The 19,459-nt window shown below is 41.1% G+C and overlaps 1 protein-coding gene and 1 long non-coding RNA gene across 3 annotated transcripts in view; one reads left to right on the top strand and one right to left on the bottom strand.

Annotated features, from left to right (window-relative positions):
- Positions 1-15,556, bottom strand: part of ARHGAP12 (Rho GTPase activating protein 12) — a 147,429-nt gene extending 131,873 nt beyond the window's left edge. Inside the window, exon 1 of the mRNA XM_055543973.1 lies at positions 15,418-15,556. The gene's annotated coding sequence lies outside the window, so the exon portion shown is untranslated. The remainder of the gene's footprint in view (positions 1-15,417) is intronic.
- LOC129625509 (uncharacterized) lies at positions 15,456-17,695 on the top strand. Of its 2 annotated transcripts, none has more exons than XR_008701484.1 (3): positions 15,456-15,586; positions 16,190-16,336; positions 16,555-17,695. It is a non-coding gene; the product is annotated as an uncharacterized LOC129625509 (long non-coding RNA). The 2 variants fall into 2 exon arrangements; XR_008701485.1 differs by having other exon boundaries at positions 15,471-15,586; positions 16,121-16,336.
- Positions 17,696-19,459: the final 1,764 nt, after the last annotated feature.

The raw sequence follows: 19,459 nt of genomic DNA, 5'->3' as shown, positions 1-19,459 counted from the left end.
CCACTCCAGTATTCTTGCCTGGAGAATCCCCATGGACAGAGGAGCCTGGTGGGCTGCAGTCCATGGGGTCATAAAGAGTCAGACACGACTGAGCAACTAAGCAGTTGCAGAGTCATTATTAGCATTTGAGTTCCTGTTACTGGTCTCAAGCTCTGCCCTTTTTTGAGGCTAGCTCTCCATAGTCACAAGGGCTTCCCTTGTGGCTCACCTGCAATGCGGGAGACCTGGATTCGATCCCTGGGTTGGGAAGATCCCCTGGAGAAGGGTAAGGCTACCCACTCCAGTATTCTGGCCTGGAGAATTCCATGGATTGTATAGTCCATGGGGTCACAAAGAGTCGGACACGACTGGGCGACTTTCACTTTCTTCATAGTCACCAGCTCAAGGTGAGAACAAATAGTTTATTTACTCCTGACCCATCACTGCAAAGCAGGGGAGTCTGTGTTTATATCCCCATCTTGTCATGTACGTGCTCTTATTGCATCCAGGGAAGAAAAATACGTGGAAGTGCCTGCCTTTCAGGAAGTGGTTACAAAATCAAGGATGCCACTCCAAATTAAATAACATCTAATTAAGTCATTGACAAATCTCCCTGGAATGGACACTTTGTGAAGCCACCATGGCTTCACAGTGGCTCATGCTGAGATATATGCCTCATGATACATAATATACATAATATGATATTTGAAAATGTGTAGAAAGCAGTATTAAAATGAGAACAGGGTTTAGTGAAAGAACAGAGCCTTTTATCTCGGTAGCATGACCTTTCATTTCCCTTCTACAACAGAAAGAAATGTATCACTTGTCTTTCCTATTCTTCCCAGTTTCCCCTTGACTCTGCTGTTCGGATGCTGAGTCTGGAATGACATAAAGAGGAGGAATTCACAGCGTTGCAGACAGAAGGCCTTTCTCTGGACAGTGCTTGTTAGTTCTCTTTGTAAGTAGGGATAACAAAGACCCCAAGAGATGAACAGACAAAGGACATAAGTAAACAATTCACAAAAAAGGAAATTCAGGTCTTTGGCAAACAGTGGTAAAAGGTTCCATCTCACTCATAATCAAAGACATGCAAATTAAAATACTAATGAGAGACCATTTAGGGAAGTGGTTTGTTGTTTGTTGTTTATGATAATATTGGCATCAGTGTGAAAGCTGCTTTCTTGCCCATTGCTAGGGGAAACCAGCAGCTCTGCAAAAAAGAAAATTGGCAATGATAAAAATCAAAACTAAAGCATTAAAATATTTCATGCTTTTTTCATGTTTTGTTAAAGATTTATTTATGTTTTCATTAAAAAAAAAATTTGCCTGTGGTGAGTCTTGTTGCACTCTGCTTTTTCTAGTTTCTGTGAAAGTGAAAGTGAAGTGAAAGTTGCTCAGCCACATCCAACTTTTTGCAACCCCATGGACTGTCCATGGAATTTTCCAGGCCAGAATACTGGAGTGGGTAGCCTTTCCCTTCTCCAGGGGATCTTCCCAACCCAGGAATTGAACCAGGGTCTCCCCCATTGCAGGTGGATTCTTTACCAACTGAGCTATCAGGGAAGCCCCCAGTTGCTGTAAGTGGTGGCTTCTCCTCATTGGAGAGCTCTGGCTTCTCAGTGCAGTGGTTTCTCTTGTTGCAGAGAATGGGCTCTAGGCATGCAGGTTTCAGGACTTGCAGCGTGTGGGCTCAGTAGTTATGGCGCAGTCGTGGGGCTTAGTTGTTCTGAGGCATGAGAGATCTTCCCAGACCAGGGATCAAACCACTGTTCCTTGCATTGCAAGGTGGATTCTTAACCACTGGACCACCAGTGAACTAGTAATTCCACTCTTGGGAATCTATTCTAAGAAAGTCTAAGTATGGAAACCATTTTGTATACATTGATGTGTTCATCATAGGGTTGTTTGTTAAACCAAAAAGGAGACACTAAATAATTGTCCAATAATGGGTTAGTTAGGTATGACTCATCCTTACCAAAACGTTGTGAAACAATTAAAATTAAGTGATTCTAATCTCATAAGAAAACAGATATGTTATTATATAATGTGGAAATTAGGTCAGAAAAGCCATGAAAACAAACAGGTTTTGTGTAAAGATGAAAAAAAAAACTTATTTCTAGAAGAAAGAAAACAATGAAAGAAATTGCTAAAATATTAATAGGAGTTGTCTTCAGATTGGTAACTCTTCTTTTTTATTTTTCTGCATTCTTCAATAGTTTTATATTGATCATTTAGGATTTTTTATAGTGATAAAAGTATTTTTTGAAAAAGATAAAAGGTTGGACTTTCCTGGCACATTCAGTGGTTAAGACTCCAAGTTCCCAAGGCAGGGGGCATGGATTTGACCCCTGGTTAGGGAACTAAGACCCTGAATACTACACAACATGACTAAAAAATAAATTAAAAAGATAAAAGCTTAACATTTTTCATTATAGCCTCCTTTAAGAGGGGCTTCCCTCATAGCTCAGTTGGTAAAGAATTTGCTTTCAATGCAGGAGACCCAGGTTCAATTCCTGGATCAGGAAGATCCTCTGGAGAAGGAAATGGCAACCCACTCCAGTATTCTCGCCTGGAGAATCCCATGGACAGAGGAGCCTGGAGGGCTACAGTCCATGGGATCGCAAGAGTCGGACATGACTTAGCAACTAAACGTGACCATCTCCTTTAACAATATTGTCTGAAGGAAAAACTGAATTCCCTGGATCACATCTCTCATAACTATTATTTTTTCTTTTTGATTTCTATACTATCCTCACCTATATTAAATAGATCACTTGATCTATTAACTAAAACAAAAAGAAATGTTCCTAACAGTCTCCTTGGAAATTTTGTCTGAATGAGCCTCGTTTCCATTCTTTCCAGTTCACTGCGAACTCTAGAACTGCCATCTCACTCACAAGCCAGAACTTCTTTTTAAAATTTCTTTGTGACTCTATTGTTATTTTTCAAAAAGGAAAATGCTGAAAACAATGATAAAAGTCGGTAGTATTTAGTCTTCAAAAAGAACAGCCTGGCCTTTATCAGAGAACTATCCAGTACTCAGAAACAAAGAACCCAGAGGAGGAGAAAACAACAGCTCTTCAGCGGGAGGCGGAAGTCCTGTCCCCTGAGCTTGTCGTGGAAAGACCTGCACCTTGAGTTTGGACTATCGCGCACCAGGCATCATGTGGGCCAGATGGTCCACTGTTGGCTTGGATATTTGTGATGCCGTCTAAAATCAAAACCAAATAGATACACTAGCTAAACAGATTTTGAAAGACCAGCAAATTGGTGTCAGCAGGACAGAGAAACAAACTTCAGATTTCATCAGCAGTTTCTGCAACTTCTTTCTTCCTCCTTTTTCTTAAAATACCCTTCCTAAATTTGTGTCTCCTGTTAGGAAGCATGCAACATCTTTTTGGCCATGAATGTGGCCAAAAAATGTGGTTGATACTTACATATCAACACTGTCTCCACCTTATCTTCTGTTTTTTGTTTTTTTTTTTCTTTACTATGATTCAAGAAACAAAAAAAAAAAGAAAAGAAAAGAAATGGTGCAGATTGTTTCCTTCTGTGATTCCACGATAATAAAGATGAGTGACGTGATCCCTTTTATGACGGTTGTTGTTGGCCCCCAGAGGGTCAGGCTTAGCAACCCACTGTTTATCCTCTTCTCCTGGGACTTATCATTTTTCCTACATTACATGTTGAGCACTCACAGCCCTTTTAATGCTCACACCCTTGTGTACATTCCATTCATCGTGCTCAGCCATTATGGATTATTGCCATCTGGTGGGAAAACAGGGTTGACTACCAGATGGTAGTTTTGAAATTTCTGAAAGTAAAATGAAGTCGTTTTCATCAGGAGAAAAATGTATTTCTTTCTCTCATGCATATTCCTGGGAATCTGAATACGACAAGTGATGGACACGTACACGCTGCTGTATTTAACATGGATAACCAACAAGTACCTACCATGTAGCAGAGGAAGCTCTGCTCAGTATTATGTAACAACCTAATTGGGAAAATAATTTGAAAAAAGAATAGATACATGGATGTGTATAACTGACTCACTTTGCTGTATAACTGAAACTAACACAACATTGTAAATCAACTGTTGTAATTTAGTCACTACATTGTGTCCAGCTCTTTGTGACCCCCATGGACTGTAGCCCACTAAGCTCCTCCATCCCTGGGATTTCCCAGGCAAGAATACTGGAATAGGTTGCCATTTCCTTCTCCAGGGGATCTTCCCGACCCAGGGATTGAACCCATACTCCAATAAAAATAAAAAGTTAAAAAAAAATAGAATAAGTATTTTTCTATTCCATTTCACTTGGAGGAGGAAGGGGTATGCAAGTTCAGCTGCTTAAGAGTCAACATGAAAGTGTTGACTTTCTATTTTGATTATAAGAACTGTGCTTGCAAAGAAGTTTCACTGTGTTTTTAAGCAACCCTATGATCTTAAGACAGAAAAATGACAAAACAAAACAGCTAAAGTTTCTCAATTGCCTTTCCCTTCACCAGGGAGAAATACAGTATTAGATTGCTTCTACTTCTAAGTTTTGTAATAGCACAGTTGAGTCACTGAGCAATTTTCAGATATATTAGTTCTTAACATAAGATTCATTCATAGTCAAAATTTAATAGTATGCAAAGTGACAGGATGAATATGATTCCAAAACAATGAGGCGTTTCTTTTCCCAAGTTGTCATAAAATTTACTAACACTATTACAGTTTATAAAAATCTAAATTCAACAAGATATCAGGTCTGAGCACCTCAAAACTGTCAACATTATAAAAGACAAAGATGGCAGAGAAAAAGAGCTTTATGAAACATAAGCACCAAAGACAGTGAGTGATTCTTGATTGGACTGTGATTCTGGAAAGAGAAAAATACAACTAGAGGAAATTTGAATACAGGCTATATAATAGCGAATATTATTGTAAGAGTGTTAAATTTCTTAGAGAAGATAATGCTCTTGTTATGTAAGACAATGTCTTTTTCTTGGAAAATGCAGAATAAATATTTAGGTGTAAAACTTACTTTTAATTGGTTGAAAAGTATATATAGAGAAATGAAGTATATGTAGCAAAATAATAATTTGTGAATCTAGCAGAAGGGCTTATGGATTTCCATTGTTTAATTTTTTCAAGTTTCCATAGGCTTCAATTTTTTTTAATAAAAAATTGGGGGACTTCAGTGGCAGTCTAATTGCTAAGACTCCAAGCTTCCACTGCAGGCAGTGGGGTTCGATCCCTGGTCAGGGAACTAAGATGCCACATGCCATGAGGCCAAAAAAATTGGGACCAAAAAAAAAAAAAACAACTAGTCTTTAAAAAAACTTTAAAGAGAACTTCTTTGTCAGCCTATGATACAAATGTCATTGACACACAGTAAATAATTGAGTAAGTGTATCATTCACTGGAGTGTATCATTCCAGTTACAGGCCTGTTAGTCTTATTTTTTGCTTTGTTTTGTTTCACTGTGTCATGTGGCTTATAGGATCTTAGTCCCCAACCAAGGATTGAATCCAGGCCCTCAGCAGTGAAAGTGCCAAGTCCTAACCACTGTTCCACCTAGCAATTCCTTGGGCCTGTTAGTCTTGTTACCAGATGTAATACCATGAATAAGGTCACTTAGTGGGATCAAAAACATCAGGTGGGTTATGCTTCCAGCCATGATGTAGTAGGTATCGGATTTACTCTCTTACCTTAATTAAGAAATTGGAAATATAAAACACTGGCTCACAGATATGGACCCCAAAAAAAGCTTAAGACAGTGTTCCTGGGAATTTCCTGGAGGTTCAGTGGTTAGGGGGCTTCTCTTGTGGCTCAGCTGGTAAAAGAATCTACCTGCAATGCAGGAGACCTGGGTTTGATCCCTGGGTTGGGAAGATCCCCTAGAGAAGGGAAAGGCTACCCACTCCAATATTCTGGCCTAGAGAATTCCATGGACTCTGTGGTCCATTGGGTTGCAAAGAGTCGGACACGACTGAGCAACTTTCACTTTCACTTTTCAGTGGTTAGGACTCAGTGCTTTCACTGCTAAAGGCCTGGTCTCAATCTCTGGTTGGGAAACTAAAATCCCACAAGCCACATGGCATAGCCAAAGAAGAAGACAGTGTTCCCTCAGATAAGGAAACCCCTGAGGGGTCCCAGCTCACCATCCACACTTTCCAGGCTGTAGCTCAAGGAGTTGTAGTTGTTCAGTCACTCAGTCATGTCCAACTGTTTGCGACCCCATGAACTGCAGCACACCAGGCTTCCCTGTCCTTCACTATCTCCCAAAGTTTGCTCAAACTCATGTCCATTGAGTCGGTGATGCCATCCAACCATCTCATTTTCTGTTGCCCCCTTCTCCTGTTGCCCTCAGTCTTTCCTAACATTAGGGTCTTTTCCAATGAGTCAGCTCTTCGCATCGGGTGGCCAAAGTATTGGGACTTCAGCTTTAGCATTGGCCCTTCCAATGAATATTCAGGATTGATTTCCTTTAGGATTGACTGGTTGGATCTCCTTGCAGTCCAAGGGAATCTCAAGAGTCTTCTCTGGCTCCAGGGGGGAGAAACGCAAATGGTGCCCAAGGGAATCTCTGAGCTGAAGAACCATGAAAATGACAGAACTGAAGTGAAAGCGGTTATAACTTGCAGGGCAGAGCACAGGAGAGCAGAGAACCCTCTGACAGAGAGCCTTGGAGAACTTCAGAGGGTTCCCTCAAGTCCTCAGCTGAGCTGAGATCAGAACATTCCTGTGAGGAAAGAGCCCGAGGCTAGAGAAAGTACTACCACCTGTAAGGAGGAGGCTGAACACTCCTTACAGGCCAAACCTCTGCCAGAACAAAAACCTCTTCACTACCACACATTAAGTCAAACACTAAAAAGAATATGTCCTCAGGAGAGGGGCCAGATTAGCTGTAGAAGGAAGGCTGCTTGGGCTCCACCTCACAAAATGTAAAAGTGAACCTTGAAAAGATCAAATGGTTTTCAAGTTGTTTAACTGCAAATCAGGATAAAGCTCAAAAGATACTTATAGGAATATAATAATAATCCTGCATCCAACAATATAAAATTCACAGTCTAGTGTCTGCACAAAATAACAGAACAAAAAGAAGCAGGAAAACACAACCCTCAGTGAGAAAAAAAATCAATCAATAGAAATAGACCTCCATATGGAACTTATGATAGAATTGGTGGATGGGAACATTAAAACAGTTGTTATACTCCATGTGTTAAAGAAGCATGACAAAGGGATACTTGGAGATGTAATCTGGGAATTACCTGGCAGTCCAACGGTTAGGACTCCACACTTCCATTGCAGGGGATACAGACTTGATCCTTGGTTGGGAAGTAAAATCCCACAAGCTATGCAGTATGGCCAAAAGAAAAAGAAAAGATGTAATCCACATTTCCACACTGAACTTTTAAATATGGAAAACACAAAAAAAGACACTAGATGGGATTAACAGCAGATCAGACGATACAGAAGAAAAGATTAGTGAACTTGATAGGTAAAAAAATCTTAAAGACTCCACACAAAAATTATTCAAAGTGATAAAAGAATTTAGCAAGTTAGCAGGATACAAGATAAATATACGGAAATTGGTTGCATTTCTTTACACTAACAATGAAATACCAGAAAGGGAATGTACACAATCCATTTTATTTTTTATGTTCTAAAATATTTACTTATTTACTTGACTGTGCCAGGTCTCAGTTGCAGCATGCAAGATCTTTAGTTGTGGTATGCAAACTCTTAGTTGTGGCATGTGGGATTTAGTTCCCTGACCAGGGATCAAACCCAAGTCGCCAGCATTAGGAGTTCAGAGTCTTAGCCACTGAACCACCTTGGAAGTACCAACAATCCCTTTTAAAATTCTATCAAAAAAATAAAACACTTAGGAATAAACCTTACCAAGGGGTGAAAGACTTAATATGCTGAGAACTACAAAGCATTAATAAAGGCAACTGAAGAGGATTCAATGAAATGGAAAGATATCCCATGCTGTTGGATTGGAAGAATTAATATTGCTAAGATGACCATACCACCCAAAGAAATCTATACATTTAATGTGCTTCCCTGGTGGCTTAGATACCTGCAATGGAGGAGAACCAGGTTTGATCCTTGGGTCAGGAAAATCCCCTGGAGAAGGGAATGGATACTCACTCTAGTATTGTTGCCTGGAAAATTCCATGGACAGAGGAGCCTGGTGAGCTGCAGTCCATGGGGTCACAAAGAGTCAGACACAACTGGGCAACTAACACTATCAAATTACCCATGACATTTTTCACAGAACTAGAACAAATAATCCTAAAATGTATATGAAATCATAAAATACCCAGCAGTGACAAAGCAGTACTCGAAGAAAAAGAACAAGGCAGACAGCATAATCCTCCCAGACTTCAGACAATACTACAAAGCTACAGTAATCAAAACAACATGCCATTGGCACAAAATGAGACACAGCAATCAATGGACAGAATAAAGGTAAGCATCATTTCTGTCATCATGGAATTTAGTATATCTTCCTAAAGAAATCTGAACATTGATCATTTTTATCAGCCTAGATTAGACTACTTCAAAGCATGATATTTTCCCAAAATAATAAGAGGGAAGGAAAGTGGCTGTTGGATACTTTAATTAGATTAAAATAAACAAAATCAATGGAACTGGTCATTGTTGGCTTGAGTAGGTTGCTAGAAAAGACTGAAGGTTCCAAACCACTGATTTTTCTTTTCTCTTTTCCTTTAGGGAATAAGGTTTCACTTATATCATTGCTGTTCGTAAAAGCAGCCGTCTCTTAGGATGCAGTGGAACAGTACATCTGGAATTTTTTAAATGGTCTCTTCTAGTACCCCTCTTCCTATTTAGTGATAGAGCTATAGTCATCCATACTCTGGCAGGGCTAGCCTTATGTATGGGTGAGATGAGCAACTTAAAAGCACTCAAAATATTTATCCCCATTATGCCTGAAACTCTAGCACTTGAGAGTTTCCTTTGGGTTGGGCATTTTGTCTTCAAGAGTTTTTTTTTTTTTAATTGGAATATAGTTGATTTACAATGTTGTATTAGTTTCAGGTGTACAGCAAAATGATTCAATTATACATATACATATATCTATTCTTTTTCAAATTATTTTCCCATTTAGGTTATTACAGAGTATCAAGCAGAGTTCCCTGTGTTATACAGTAGGTTATTGTTGGCTGTCTATCTTATAGATAGTAGTGTATATATATGGCTTCCCAGGTGGCACTAGTGATAAACAATCCACCTGCCAACGCAGGAGATGCAAGAGATGCAGGTTGATCCCTGGGGCGGGAATATTCCCTGGAGTAGGAAGTGGCACCCCACTCCAGTACTCTTGCCTGGAAAATCCCATGGACAGAGGAGCCTTGTGGGCTACAGTCCATGAGACTGCAGAGTCAGGCATGACTGAGCGACTGAGCACACACACAGTGCGTATATGTTAATCATGAATTCTTAATTTATCCATCTCCCCCACCTTTCCCCTTTGGTAGCCATAAGTTTGTTTTCTATGTCTGTGGGTCTGTTTTCCATTTTGTAAATAAGTTCATTTGTATCCTATTTTTAGATTCCACATATAAGACATATCATATGGTATTCCTCTTTCTGTCTGACTTACTTCACTTGTATGATAATCTCTAAGTCCATCCACATTACTGCATATGAAGAGGTTTTTTTAAATTAATTAATTAATATTTTGGCCGCATCACATGGCATGTAGAATCTCAGTTCCTAGATCAGGGATAGAACCCATGCCCCCTGTAGTGGAATTATGGAGCCCTAGGCACTGGACTTAGGGAATTCATTGTCACTTATTTCTTGGGATATTTTTTATTTAGGTTAGAAAAGAAAGCACTGAGCCCTCAAGTAGGTTTAAGCTCAAACTACACAAAGTATCCCAGAGGTTTGGGAAGGGGCTGTGGATGGACTTTATCATATGAGAAAATGTGCAGTCCAGGACGGACCTATGACAGAATCTCAGAAGTCTGACTCTTGAAAAGCCTAATATCAAACGGTAGCATCTATTACTGCTGAGCAACCATTGCACCTCCACAGGGTTGAATGCACTGTTGGAGATTGTGGTCTGACTTCCTTTTCAGTTAGGGAAGGGTTTCACTACACGAGGAAGCAAATGATGAGGTTGTTTGCTTGGAATTTGCAGTTGCATTCTGCTCAACATGAGCTGTAAATACACAAGCCCTTTTTCAAAAATCTGTGACACACTTAGAAGAAGATCTTATATTCAACATAAGCAGTAAACCAAATGCACAGAAGACATATGCCAACCGTCTGCCACCCTCATCAGTAGAAGGGCTTCAGAAATACACTTCTAACTAAACCACTTTTGTTGAGAATCGCCTTTGATGGCTGAGAATTTTGCTAATGACATACTTGATTTAAACACATGGAGTCAAGTCCAGAATATAGGAATGTTTAAATTATAGCCCACGTTTGCAGGTAACAGCTTTAAACACGCTGTGGAATAAACAGTGAAGATTGGTCTCTGTTTGGGTGTAATTATATACAGTTTTCAATTCCTTTCACTAAACATATGTTGAGCACTTGCTGTGTTAAATTCCAAGATGCAAAGATGAAGACGCTCTGATCTGTGCACACATTTTATTGATTTTTTTGGCTCCAATGCACAGCATGTGGGATCTTAGGCCCCTCGCCACCAAGGATCAAACCTGTGCCACCTGCAATGGAAGCCAGGAGTCTTAAGCACTGCACTGCCAGGGAAATCTCATGAGATTAAAGTTTAAAAAAAAAAACAAACTGCAATTAGTTTCAAAAGATTGGACTTCTACTTCTGGCCCAGATGGCATGACAGCAACAACTGGATTTACCTTTCTCCTTTCTGAAACAATTTTGAAAGACAGGAAAATACAGGAAACGAGTGTTTTCAGACACTGCACCCCAGGACAACAATCCCTGAGAGAGTGGAGACACGTGAGGTGAGCACTGTGGTTGTCTCAGCCTACTGCCTGGAGAGTTTTGCAGGGGCAGCTCAGACAGTGGGAACCCCGGCGGACCCTGGTGTCCAGGGAGGCTGTGACATTGTGTCCCTGAGCGGTCCAGTGGCAGCGATGGGAATGCCACCCAAGGAAAGAGCTCCAGAGACCAGCGGAGGGTCCCCAAGGGCCTTCAGTTGAGGACTGGTCAGCCCCCGAGTGTGGGGAAACTACTCAAAGGTAGGACCAGAGGGACTCATCCTGGAATGAAGAACCTTATCATTCCCAGGGCATCAGGTGGAGCATGCAAAAGAGCACTGCCTCAGAGGAGTGGCAAGATGCGCTCCAGAATGAAGGCCATTCTCAGCCTGCCTGGCAAAGCTTAGCAGAACCGTGTAAAGGATTGAACTCTTTCCAAGTAATTTAACTGCTTCTCAGAACAAAGCTCAAGAAAACTTTCATAGGAATAGAAAAATATCTGGCACCTAAGAAGGTAAAATTCACAATGTCTGGCATCCAGTGAAAAATGACCAGGCATACAAACAAGAAGAAAAATACCATGAATCATGAGGAGAAAAAGCAATCCATAGAAACAGACCCAGAAATGACATGGACATTAGACAAAGATAAAATTAGTGGCAAAGACATTACAACAGCTGTTATGTTAATAATTATATGTGATTATATATTCCATATGTTTAAGAATCTAAACAAAAGAGTAAGCACTTTAAGTAACAAAATGGAATAAAATTTAAAAAACATAACAGGTACAAAAAATATAATGTCTACAGTGAAAAACATACTGGATGTGAATAGCTGCAGATAAGACACAACTAAAGAAAAGAGTAGTAATGCAGAGATTTCCCTGGTGGTCCAGTGCCTAAGACTCCAAGCTCCCAATGCAGGGGCCCCAGGGTCAATCCCTGGTGGTGGAACTAGATCCCACATGCCACAGCTAAGAGCCTGCATGCTGCAACTAAAAAAAAAAGTCCCACTGGCCACAACTAAGACCCAGTGTAGCCAAATAAATAGAGAGTATAATGCACAGTAATAGAAACTTTCCAAAATGAAACACATGGAGAAAAAAGGTTGAAGCAGAATGACCAGAGCATCAGTGAACTACAGGACAACTTCGAGTTACATACACATACATGTAGGGCCGAAGTTGATCAGCTGATGGGTGGGCACTTTGACCATGGCTGGGTCAATGACTTTCTTCTTTAGGGTTTTGAATTGAAAACCCAGAAAGAATCAGGTCAGTCTCGCTCTGCATGACTAAAGCAGGGAAAATGGAAATCTTTATTGTTTCCCACCAGGTAAACTGAGAAGCAGAAGAATTTAGTCCACATCAAAAGATATGAAACGGATAACGGGGGGTGTTGTGGGGGGTGGGAGGTATAGAGGTATAATCTGGAGAGAAATCATCAGGATTTTAGGTTCTGGTTCCAGGTCTTTCTGAACCTAGTTGTACCCCCATCCTGTCCAGATTCTCCTTAGACTCTGTGAAATATAGTAGGGTTTTTTGTTTATTTTTGGTCATCTATAGTGAAACACGGAGAAGGCAATGGCACCCCACTCCAGTACTCTTGCCTGGAAAATCCCATGGACTGAGGAGCCTGGTGGGTTGCAGTCCATGGGGTCGCTAAGAGTCGGACACGACTGAGTGACTTCACTTTTCATTTTCATGCATTGGAGAAGGAAATGGCAACCCACTCCAGTGTTCATCCCTGGAGAATTCCAGGGACGGCGGAGCCTGGTGGGCTGCCGTCTATGGGGTCGCACAGAGTCGGACACGACTAAATCGACTTAGCAGCAGCAGCAGCGTAGTGAAACAGGCCTTGGAAATTCCCCTGCAGTCCAGTGGCTAGCACTCTGTCCTTCTACTTCAGGGCACATGGGTTCAATCTCTGGTAGGGGAATTAAGATCCCAAAGCAATGCCAAGGGAGGGAAAAAGGCCTTAAATTATGTACAGACCTTGTACATGATCTTGGACATGTTCTGATGTTCTTTGATTTCTGACACAGGTTTGGAACATCTGTGGGCTACTGACATGGATGTGTCCTCTAGGGAGGTGAATAGACTCATCTGGAGCTCAGAGAAGAACTATGTGACCCAAATTTACACATTTATAATTACTATGACTTACATTTCTATCAGCCTATAAAATAGATTCCCTAAATCGAAGGGAGGATGTGAAGTTGACAATGGCAACATGCAGACGGAGACATAATAAGACCAAAGATGGAAAACAATCACATTAGAGAGACAAAGAGCCTCCAGGAAAGACTGAGAAGGAGTATTTTCCAAGGCAGGATGGAAGCATGATGTGCAGAGATCAAGAGAGGAGGGAACCTGAAGAAAGAGGAAACCAATGCCACTGTCAGATTCCTAAAGGACTGTGACATTCCTGACCCTTGGCTGACAACCACCAACTTCCTGTGTTTCTAACCTAACTTCCCACTTTCAGCCCATATTAACCATACCAGAGCCCCTATTTCCCTGTTTCTGACCTCAGCATGCTAACTGAACCAAAGTTATTCATCTCTTTTAGGAGAGTTTGACTTTGGCAGTCTCCACCCTACATTATTCTACAATACCTGCCACATATTGAAAACCCATCAAAACAGATCCACAGAGAAGAGCTGAGCCCTTCTCCTCAAAAGACAACTGCATGCACACCTATGCTCCTGGGGAGACAAGGAAGGAGCTGGAGGGGCCTATATGGTCTTAAAAGAGGAAACCAGCCTCACAGAGCTAATAAATCCCTAGTAGGAGGCACATACGCATATGTACAAAAGCTCATGAATAGCGTCCATTAAGATTTTCAAAAAGCCTTTCACAAAGTTTCACACAAAAGGCTATTTCAGAAATTGAGTCACCATGGAGTGATGGAGACTAGGGGTGAAGCAGAGGGAAGTTGCTTAGAGACATGAAATAATGGTTTAGGATTCAGGAGCTCTCCTTGGGGGAAGAAGTATAAACATTGGCATTCCTCTATGATTAGTCTCACTTAATGATTTTATGAATTGTTTAGAGCAGTGATTATGAAAAGCCCAAGTATATAGGAATAACCTGAAGTTAACATGAAAATACTGAACTGGTTTTCATACAGGCAAAAATAAAGTCTTGTTGTTTATTTTGTTTATGTATTTATTTATTTATCTGGCCACATCGTTCAGCAAGTGGGATCTTAGTTCCCGGGGATCAAACTCACACCCGTGCATTGGGAGCACAGAGTCTTAACCCACTGGACTGCCAGGGAGGTCCCCAAATCAAGTCTTGACCTTATGGAACAATAATCTAAAGGATACTTAAAAGATTCACTTAACAATTCCTGAGGATCTACTGTGTGGCCAGCTATTGTGCTGCACGTTAGGCAGGAAATAATAATTAGGAAAGCATTTGTCCCCGTTCTTAGGGAACTTAAATGGAACAAGAAGACGTTTCCTGAATCTTGAGAAAAGTAAATTTAAGGTGAATAAAGGAAGTAGTTCAAACAATAGGAAACACATGGAGCTTGGTTTTCTAAACATTATGCTGATAAGGTTAAAAAATTTAAATATACTAAATGTATTTAGACAACTTTATAAAAGCCACTGCTATGATGGTTTTATTAAGGGAAGATAGTGTATTTGCGACCACATCCATAACATCTGGATATATTAGAACCATTTTGTTGTTGCTGTTGTGATGAAAGTGATTAAAAACCCGATTCAAAGCTAACTAAGAAAAGAAAAGAAAAGACTTCCTGGTGGTCCCGTGATTAAGGCTTTGTGCTCCCAATGCAGGGGGTCCATGTTCCATCACTACTCAGAAAACTCAATCCCACGTGCCACAATTAAGAGCCCACATGATGCAGTGCAGCCAAATAAATTAAAAAAGCAAAAGAAAAGGTAAGCCTGACTTTAGGAAGAGCTGGGCTCAGAGAGGTAGGAGATGTACGAGGATTTGGTGTGTTTAACTCACTCTGCACCTCTCAGCTCTGTTTTATTCTAAGAATTTTTTCACATGGAGCAAAGGAGTCCTATATATAGACACAGAAGACAGAAGAATTCCAGTTTCCCACGTTTCACAGCACCTGCGATCCTAGGAGGCCTGGTTTCTGCAGCACCTGTGTCAACTCCTGAAAAAGGACTCTCTGTGTTTCATCCCCAAACCAGTCATTCCGGCCACGGAGATGCAGTATTGTTACTGACCAGGCCGGGGACACCATGGCTGCCCAGCCCCAAGAGCCAGGGTGAGGCGAGCTTTCAGTCTCCAGAGCCACAGAGACTGAGAAGGAGCGAGGAGTCATTTCCCAAACAGATGGCAGGCAGACAAAAATAACAGAGCATATCCAGCTACTTCCTCTCCATAAGATCCTCATGGACTGATTTTGATCATGGAAAGAGTCTCTGAAATCAGCCCCCTCTGATCTCTGCCTCCTGGTATTACATTGTTCTATGATCCCCTCCCTTCCATGTGGGCTGGATTGAGTGACTCACTTCTAGAGAAGACAATCTGGTGGAGGCGATGGTGTCAGTTCTGAGACTGGGTGATGAAGGACTGCAGATTCCATCTTAGTGGCCCCAACTTTTGCTGCCTGTCTCTTGCCTGGTTCCCTTGGGGAAGCTGGTGACCATGTTGTTAGTCAGTTCCTATGGAGAGGCTCAGGTGAGTAAGATTGAAAGTTGATTTCCTGAGACTGATAATAACCAGGTGTGTGAGCTTAGAAGTGGCTTCTACCCTCCAGGTCTAGTCTTTAGATGAGAACCCAGACCTAGCTGACTGCTCACCTGCCCCTTCATGCAGCTCAGCTCAACTGTGCCTGGATTCCTGCTCCACAAAAACTGAAAGAAGCAGCATTTTTATTTATACAAGCCACTGTGGAGGCAATTTGTTAAACAGCAATAAGTAATACTCTGGGGTTGGTGCAATAAAGTAATATTTATGTTCTCATATACAAATGCCCCAAAATAGATAAATACATTATGGAATAATAATCTAAAGGATACTTAAAAGATTCACTTAACAATTCCTGAGGATCTACTGTGTGGCCAGCTATATATTTGCCAGGCAAATAAATCTGTTAAAATGTTATATGTGATATCTGCCATATGTTTGAATATCTTCTGGGTTGAATGTGAAGAAACCGAACTTTTCTCCACTAGATGAAATGACTGGGTATTATTTTTTATCTATAAATAGACGGACTGTGTAGTTGTTGTCTTGCATCTTTTAAGTCAAGATCCAGCAATTACAGCATCCTGTACGCAGGTAAAGTCCGCTCCTGCTGCTGCTGCTAAGTCGCTTCAGTTGTGTCCGACTCTGTGCGACCCCATAGATGGCAGCCCACCAGGTTCCTCCGTCCATGGGATTCTCCAGGCAAGAGTACTGGAGTGGGTTGCCATTGCCTTCTCCGAGGTAAAGTCTAGACTATGTTATTTGGCTATGTTCTGGACTGTTTCTCTAATTTTTCCATGGTTCAAATAAGGTTTTCAATTGCAACTTAAGGCAGAAAAAAATCATTTTTCCAAGTTTCCTTTGACTCGTTTAAAAGATCTGACACAAGTCTCCACAAAGTGAAGGTCCCTATAAGGTCAATACGACTTTGAAGATCTGTTTGTGTCTTGTGTTTGCAGGTTACCTAAGAACCTCTCCCTGATGAAAAGCCTAAATAATCTCCAAGGAAAAAAGAAAGAGGAGAGTCCAATATAAAAAGAATGTTTTGTTGAAGCCAATTTTCTTTAGCAACAGTTTTACAATGAAAATAAGGATATTTTTAAATGTATAAATCCACACTCCTGGGTATAAACACCAGACTGATATCGCTCCATTAAAATATCAAGCTGTAGCCTCTGTAAACTGTGTAGGTAATAGAGATGCGTTGATTAACTTCAGTTCAAGTACGCATACCTGCTACTATTTCCAGAAGTTAATTGCTACCCTTGGGCATTTTAAACTTATGTATAGTGTTGAGTGGGAGTTTCCTGTGATGATTGCCCTAATATTTCACTGAATTCTAATTAGCAGCTGATTACCATTCCTCCTGTCACCACATAACCCCAACTGCTGCTGTAACTTTATTTTTTCAAATACAACAGAAAGTCTGTCCCTAAGTTGTGTCCAATTCTTTTGTGACCCCATGGACTGTCGCCCGCCAGGCTCCTCTGTTCATGGGATTTCCCACGCAAGAATACTGGAGTGGGTGGCTGTTTCCTTCTCCAGTGCTCAAACCTGGGTCTCCTGCTTGGCAGGTGGATTCTTTACTATCTGAGCCACCAAGGAATCTCCACAACAGAGGGAGGTTCCAACAAGTTCTGCAGGGGACAAATTTCATTTGCTGTGATTTCTGTAAGATGGAGCTGTATCCAGAAAATTAGCATGCTCAATGTCGAATCAAAACAAAGTTGATTTGGAATTCCCTAGGGGTCCAGTAGTTAAGAACCCGCCTGCCAATGGGGAGGCTACGAGTTCAGTCCTTGGTCTGGGAAGATTCCACATGTCTCGGGGAAACTAAGCCTGTGCGCCACAGCTACTGAGCCCACACACTGGAGCCCGTGCTCTGCAACGAGAAGCCCACACTCCACGACTAGAGAGCAGCCCCCGCTTGCCACGACATAGAAAGCCCGTGTGAAGCAACAAAGACCTACCCAACCGAAATAAATACTTTAAAAAACCCCAAAAAACAAAGTTGATTTGCTTGTGTATTTTGGGAGACCAGTGGCTCAAAATAAGCCTCTAAAATGCCTCCCACCTTCTTATGGGATCCAGGTTTTCTTCCAAGAAATTGGAAGCAGGACCCTTTATTTGGAATTCATAGGAATTCAATAAATATTTAGAATTTATTACAAGTTACTGGTAAACTAGTTTTATGATGCAAATCCCTTCATCCTAAACAATTCTCATTCATATGTATAGACAATTCCATGTTTTAACATATATTTCATTTGGGTGAGTTGTGTTTTGTGGTTTCTTTCCTTTTTCTTCCTTAGCTAATTTTCTATTACTGTTGAGGACTGCTTTACAGCTATTTAATTTTTTTAATTTTTAAAAACTATGTATCTATTTATTTGACCCTGTCCGGTCTTAGTTTCGGCTCTTGGGATCTTTGTTGCTCTGCCACACGTGGGATCTCAGTTCCCCAACCAGGGATTGGGCCTGTGTCCCCTGCATTGCAAGGCAGATTCTTAACTTCCCTGGACCACCAGGGACGTCCTGAAGCTACTTAATTTTTGTTGTTGTTTTTCAGTTCTTAGAAATTTAATGAGAAAAATTCTCTGAATACACACGTTGATACAAAGATACCTCCTTATTGCCTACAATAATGCCAGGATATATTCAAGGTTATTGACCCTAAGGAACTGAAGTAGTATTGAAACGGAGCGGAACCCTGTAGTCCTTGCCCTCCATGTTTCAGGCTGCCTTTTGTCTGTGGAAAAACTTTATCCAAAGAATAAGTTTAATCAGAAAAGTGAGAAAACACAAAAATAAAAGCAGTTGAATAGGACAAAACAATAATACTTTGGCCAGTAAGCAAAGTCAAGGGCCTTTCTTTCCTCCTTAAATGCTATAGATAATATTCTGAGCCATATCCTGTGAGCTGTCTTATAGACACGGAAACCTCCTCCAGGTGGAAGAAGTTAACTCTACTGTGATCAGACTGTAGCCACGACATAAGCTGCAACAGTTCTGAGAATTGGCCTCAAAGAAATGGGAACCCAGGAACTAAAGATTTGCTGTACTTAAAATGATCAAGAAGAAACTGGTCAGACCACTGATGACCGATTCCAAGATGATCATCACCATTGACTGTGTCGTTTCTACATGGAGCCCCCTCCGTCCACTCCCAAAAAGCTCTTGCCCACTGGTTGTCAGGTTGGGGGAGTCAGCCTTTGGGCCTACGTTCCCCTGCCTCACCAGGTTGCCAGCATCCAAAATAAAGCAAGCTTTCCTTTCCACCAACCTTGCCTCTTTATTGGCTTTTGAGCAGTGAGCAGCTAGGCCCCTTTTTATTGCAGTATCTGCAGGGTTAGATGTTCTGCTGTCTGTAGGATCTGGAGAAGAAACAGAGGTGATAGTTCCATCTTCCCTCCCAGGGTCAAGACCCTTGACACCCCAGTCTGGGACTGGTTTGTTTGCCCTGGACTCATGGCCAAGCTAAGTTGGTGCCCTTGTAGCACTATTGTGGAGGGATTCTATGTACCACCTTGATTTTACATTGAAAAGCTAAGTTTCCTTTTTTTTTTTTTTAATTTTATTTTATTTTTAAACTTTACATAATTGTATTAGTTTTGCCAAATATCAAAATGAATCCGCCACAGGTATACATGTGTTCCCCATCCTGAACCCTCCTCCCTCCTCCCTCCCCATTCCATCCCTCTGGGTCGTCCCAGTGCACCAGCCCCAAGCATCCAGTTTTCTTTTTTTAAATCCCAACTCAAGATAATTCCACAGAGAGATGATTATGGCTTTATAGCTTTTTTTTTTTTTGCCATGCAGCTTGTAAGATCTTAGTTCCCTGACCAGGGATTGAACTGAGGCCCT

This window comes from Bubalus kerabau, chromosome 13, assembly GCF_029407905.1.
Source record: "Bubalus kerabau isolate K-KA32 ecotype Philippines breed swamp buffalo chromosome 13, PCC_UOA_SB_1v2, whole genome shotgun sequence".
Taxonomy (NCBI): Eukaryota; Metazoa; Chordata; class Mammalia; order Artiodactyla; family Bovidae; genus Bubalus; species Bubalus kerabau.
Note: the sequence above shows the minus strand (reverse complement) of the source record. Positions and strands in the feature narration are given on the sequence as shown.